The sequence below is a fragment of the Rhinolophus sinicus genome, chromosome 16 (genome assembly GCF_057876585.1).
Source record: "Rhinolophus sinicus isolate RSI-liver-muscle chromosome 16, RSI-T2T, whole genome shotgun sequence".
Lineage (NCBI taxonomy): Eukaryota > Metazoa > Chordata > Mammalia > Chiroptera > Rhinolophidae > Rhinolophus > Rhinolophus sinicus.
Genome location: NC_142516.1, coordinates 167,878,470 through 167,884,469, shown reverse-complemented (window position 1 = coordinate 167,884,469; position 6,000 = coordinate 167,878,470).

Below are 6,000 nucleotides of genomic sequence, written 5' to 3'. Positions count from 1 at the left end.
ACCTAGTCATAGATTCCTAAATCCCCCAAAGTCTGACTTCTCTCATTTACCTGATGTTCTCTTTCTTGTACCAGGTGTCCTATCTGCAGATCGATCTTCTCCTGATGATGGACCAGAAGAATAATCATATCTTTTAAGTGAGATCCACTCTTGACTCTGATTGGTGAAGCTTAACCCTTGATGTCCCAAATGAAAAACCACGTCAGAACACAAGCCAATAACCTCAACATTCACATGAGAGATATATACTAATAGTCATGTGTGTATTGATACTTCACAATCTCAGTGTTCTTTTTTATCCACCATAATGTTGCTAGTATGGATTGTGCCTGTGAAGCTTTTGGCTTTATTAACCTTGGGCTATAAGGTTTGCTAAATGCCTTAGGAGGGATACAAAGATGTTAAGATTTGAATGGGAATGGCTCACAGACCAGGTGCTGAAGACCACAGGACGCAATCAACCGGGTGTTAGTATCATATCATACTCATTTTCCCATCTCCTGACCATCCACAGCTATCAGCAATACCAGAAGATATAACTCAGTTAACTCCTATTTTCCAAGATCCAGTCCCAACTTTTCTTTCTCAAGGCCTTTCCACTTTTAAAGTAGTTCATTTTCATGTGTAACTTTTCAGAACTGCAGAAGAAAGTGCAAGATTCATGTTTTACTCTCATTTGTAATGTAACTACTTAAATTATTTCTCTTCTTTATACAATGCATATCAACACATATTGGAAAATTATTCCTATGACTACAACAACCATGAGGTTTTTTTGGCTTAGTAGTAATAATAATTTAATTAGCTTATGTTTCAAAATGTTTGATAACACTATTGTAGCATGAATTAATTCAGAAAAGGTATATTGTCCCAATTTTTTTTATCAACAGGGTAAAAATATTTTGCTCTATTTACCCAATTCTCTAGATTTCAATAGGTTTTTGTATCTAATCCAATTTACTCCAGACTCTGTGATAAAGCGTGAGGGTATGAGAATACCATTAAGTATACAAAAAAGTGTAGCAATGAGAAATAGAGATATATATAACTGGTAATATGCTAAATTGTAGTTCATGGCAGTTTTTATGATGTGTTTCTTCTGTGTCTATAATATGCTTATCCATCTTGTCTCCTTACACACATTCTGGGGAGGTTAGGGACTGTGATTTATTATGCATTAAAGAAACGAGCCCATTGTGGATGCAACAAGAAAGCATATGCATTTCCTTGTGTCTGTTTTATCTAGCCAATAGAAAAGAACCTTGTTTTGAAGGGATAATATTTATAAAGAAATCATATATTAGATTTCCCTAAGGGGTACTTTTTTATAACAAGCACCACTCCAGATCTGGGCACACAGCCCTGAAGATGCATAAAAAGAAAGTCAGTCTTGGCATAAATTGTGATGAGCCGTAAATATTTAACAAAAGCAACATTTCCAAGTTGTAATTGTTCAACAACATACAAAACCTAGGAAAAGCTTCCTTATCTTCCCAGAATGAAAAATGTAAGGTGAATTCATGTACAGTTTTGTATGTCTTTCGAATCAGAAACTTCTATTGAAGCGGAGTGTGGATAATCCTGAATATTTGCACAGCAAAGGCAATTTTTTTTTTTTTTATCCACAGGTTTCTTTATATTTTGGGTCAAACAATACTCTGCTTATTGTATAATGAAAGCCAATGGATCTTGTCACTCAAAGGTTAAAGAAGTCACAATTTCATAGTTTTAAAAATTGTGAAATCTAATAAAATCTGAATTAATTGTATGTAAAAAGTGAGAATAAATCAAAATTTATCTGTTTATATTTCGGTTGCAATCCACACTACTGAAACGATAGCAGTAACAATAAAAGTAGTGATTGGACCTTAAGGTTGTAGATACAGGCGGTGACAGCCATCTCCCTTTTCCTCTGCATATTATTCCTGAATTAGGTTACAATAAAATTGACTAGTGAACTGTATTTCACTGTATATCACTACTGCAACCTGGCATTGCTTGCTTTTAGTGCTTTCATAGCACATAGCAGCAAATCACCTCCACAGCATGTGAAGCTACAAGAAAGAACTTTGAAACTATACAAAGGAAAAAAGAACTGTATCCAGGCGCCGTCGTCCCAGACAAGCCTGAAATTGTTTTTAAAATAGCTGATTTTAAAAACAAAACTGGACTCTGAACTCTGCTTGTGACACACTTCTTGGAGTAGAACATGTACAAGTCCATTAAGAGCATGGCGGTTCCAGGGGACGTCGCCAGAAAGCTCCGTGTCAGTGCGCTTGCTCGCTGCCCCTAGCGGCTCTTCATAATGAGATCCCACCTCAATAAGAAGCTGGTACGTTTCTGTAATAAAATGAGTTGTGACGTCTGAGCACACACCCACCAAAGGCAATCAGAAACATGCGGAATGCCAAAGGTAGAAAACTTCTATTTAAAAATCTGAGATGTAGAAATTGGCCTGCAAGCATGGAAAAAATGAATCCCAGAGATCAGATCTTCAAGGAGATATTGATGAACAGATTGTGCTGATTGTTTTAATGCGTCTAGAGTTTATTTTAAATTAAGTCCTACAAAAATGCACGGAGAAGTCACTTCAGGGGACGCCCTTAGTTTATAAGCCACAGTAGACCCCCAAGAAGAGAGAGATCAGAAAGGAAATGCTTGTGTTTCTTGAAGAATGTAGCACACAGAAGGTATACACTCACTACACACATCATTAATTAGGACTTCCTTAAAAAACTGTGTTCACTTTGAGGTCCCATAAATGAGATATAACTTGGAAGACTGTGTAGTTAATCCTTAAAATAAAATCCCAATGAATATAAACTAGCTTTGCAGCTTTCAACTACAATAGAAGACAGAGGAATGAAGGATACAAATTATTTTGATGTTACTCTGTTCATTGAAATAAATATGAAAGTATAATTAAGTCAATGCAATTTAAAAAGTAATGCAAGGAAGAGAGGGTAAGCCTTAGAAAGAATATGCATATTTTCATAGTTGTGAAACTTGGGGCTTATTATTCTTAGAGGCTATTTAAGAAATAGCTACTCAGACTTTATGGATGGTTTTCATACACTTATGATTTAAGGGAAGGGTGGACAAGATGACCTCTCGAATTATTTTCAACCCCACATGACCAATAAGGTTTAAGTAGAGGTAAAATTTATAACAAAACACTGTAGGAAATATAAACACATGCAAATGTCCAGCTGGCCCTAGTAATAACACTCATTAATATGTTACATGTGAAACAAAATTATGCCTTAATATTGCTGATTTATTTTAATAGGACCACTCGTGGAAGATATATTACTGCAGAAGGTTAAAATGGTCTGCTTAGCATGCACAATTTAATACACAGTCTAGGGAAAATCCAACCATAATCAATCTCAACTGATTTAAATGTTGATATTATCATTCAAGTGGGTATGCTGCAAATGCATACTCTTTTTAAATTAAACTTCATTTTTAAAAATATTAGTTTCAAGGCAAATGCATATTTGAAATTAAGAGGTTTTACCAAAAGAATTAGAGGATAACTGAACATGCTCTGGATTTAAGTTACAACAACATGAAGACTGAAAAAAATTTGGCCTGTAATGCTCTTACTTTTCCTAGATTCACATACTCAGGCAAAATCTTATTATCATCGTTCATTCAACAATTATTTATTGAAGCTTACTGTGTAGCAAATACTAACTGCAGCACTGGACAGTCAATGGTGAACAAACCAGGTGAAAATCCCTACTTTAGACTTGTAGCTTATTTGGAGCTCAAATATTGGGAATGAAGATAGCCAGTTAATAAGTAAACTAGTAACAATATTTTAGGGTCTCATGGATTCAACAAAAGAAACAAAGTGATTTGATAGAGAGCAACTGGGTGGGGTTGTAGGAAGTAGCATTGGGGGCTACAAGATAGTGGGTCATAGATGGCCTGTACCAGAAATCAGGAAGCCTGGGTTTTTACCTACACTTCTGCCTCCAACCAGCTGACTGGCCTTAGACAAGGGACATGTGTGGAATGAGCAGATTGGTTAGACTAAATAATTTCAGAAGCTTTTTAACAGCCGATGGTAGGCAGATGACCCTATTAATAAAGATGCCCTCCTAATTTTAAAGCCCCCAACCCAACCCCTGAATCCTGTGAATACATGGTCTTCTGTGGAGTTTGCGGATGTAATTAAGGTTAAGGGCCTTCTGATGGGGAGATTATCCTAGATTACCTGGGTGAGCCCAAGATAATTCCATGAATCCTTAAAGTTAGAGAATTATTTCTTCTGTTTACAGAAGAGTTACGCTGTAGATGAATGCAGCAGAGACGTGCAATAAAAAGGGAAGTTGGAGAGATCTGAAACGTAAGGAACTCTACCCGCTGTTGCTGGAAAAGGTCCATATGGAAAGCATGAGAAGGAATCTGTGCAGCCTCTAGGAGCAAAGACCAGCCCCCGGCTGACAGCCAGCATGAAAATGTGGCAGGGGGAGTGGGGCTCAGGGCTACAACCTCGAGGAACTAAATTTAACCCAGAACCTGATTGAGCGTGGAGAAGCAGATTCACCCCCAAACCTTCCAGAAGGGAATGGAGCCTTGCCAACAGCTTGAATGGAACCCAGCTTTATGAGACTATAAGGAGGGGACTCAGCTGGGATGCTCTGTGAAATAATAAATGGCTGTTGTTTTAAGCTGCTAACTGCAGTAATTTGTTATGACAGCAACAGAAAACAAATACAGGGCCAATGAGTCCAAACATGGGGGTCATCCTCTCGTCCTCCTTGTCTTCCATTCCTCACATTCTCCCACCATCATCTCCAAACAATTCTTATCAATTTTACCTCCAAAACATGTATTGACCCATTTTCTTATCCCCACAGAATTCAACCTCATCTCTCACCTGGACTGTTCTAAAACTGGTCCCTCTACCTCTGTCTCATTCTGACTCTTGACCCTTAATCTATCCTCTAAACTATAGTCAATAATCTATTTTAAAAATGTAATTATGACATTTCTTTTCACAAAATCTTTCAGTATTTGCACAAAACCAACAGATTCACGTTCAGCCTCCATGGAACACAAAGACGCCCACGGCATGGCTCTCAGCTCTCTTCTCCAGCCTCTTACTCCACTTTTTGCCTAACTCCTTATGCTCTCATAACAGAGAAGTGTGATTTCCCTTCAGTACCACACTTGGACCCAGGCACCCAGGGTATCTGTTCTGAGCTCTGCTTTTTAGAGGACCCAGTGCTGGAGCTCCCGTCTTCACAGGTCAGCTGTCCATGTGACTAAGGGGAAAAACTCACTCAGAGACCATGCTTCCTCCTCGTGGACCAAGCTACTGATGTCTGGTCTCCCGAATTCCCTGGACAAATGGCCCAAAGCCCTTCGAGTGCCTGCAGGGGTCCCTTCCCCGATTTATGCTCTGAAGGACCGAACATGACTCTGGGTAGGTCTGAGGTGGGCAAGTCAAGGGGCAAATGTTAGCACTGCTGCCAAGGAAAGGGAGATGGATGATTGATGGAGCCAGGGGTGAGAAAAGAGGGAAGTGGGCCAGGGGCTATGGGCAGGCTCCTCCTTACCGTCACTTTCTAGCCTAGAATTCCAGTAAGTTCCAGAATTCCAATATATAGCCTAGACTTTCAGGATGTTACAAAGGTACATTTTTCAAGGTAAGAGGATAAAACTTATTTTATGTAGCAGTTTGTTCACTTGATTTATAACTGCTAAATATTGAGACATAAGGTATGCAGGCTCCATTTGCACTCTTGCCCTGATCCCTGCAAATGGCAGGGGTGTTTTCTCACCACATACCGTATCTTTATGGTTTTTCCTCCGTGTTCTAGGCTCTTCCCACTGCCTGGAAGGAACTGCCATCACCCTTCACCTGGCTAACTCTCACCTGGTTCAGGACTCAGGTCAGCGGTTGCCTCCTCAAGGAAGCCCCACTGAGTCTCCAGTGCCCCTTCCCATTCAACGTGCGCGTAGGGGACATCGTTACATAAGTCT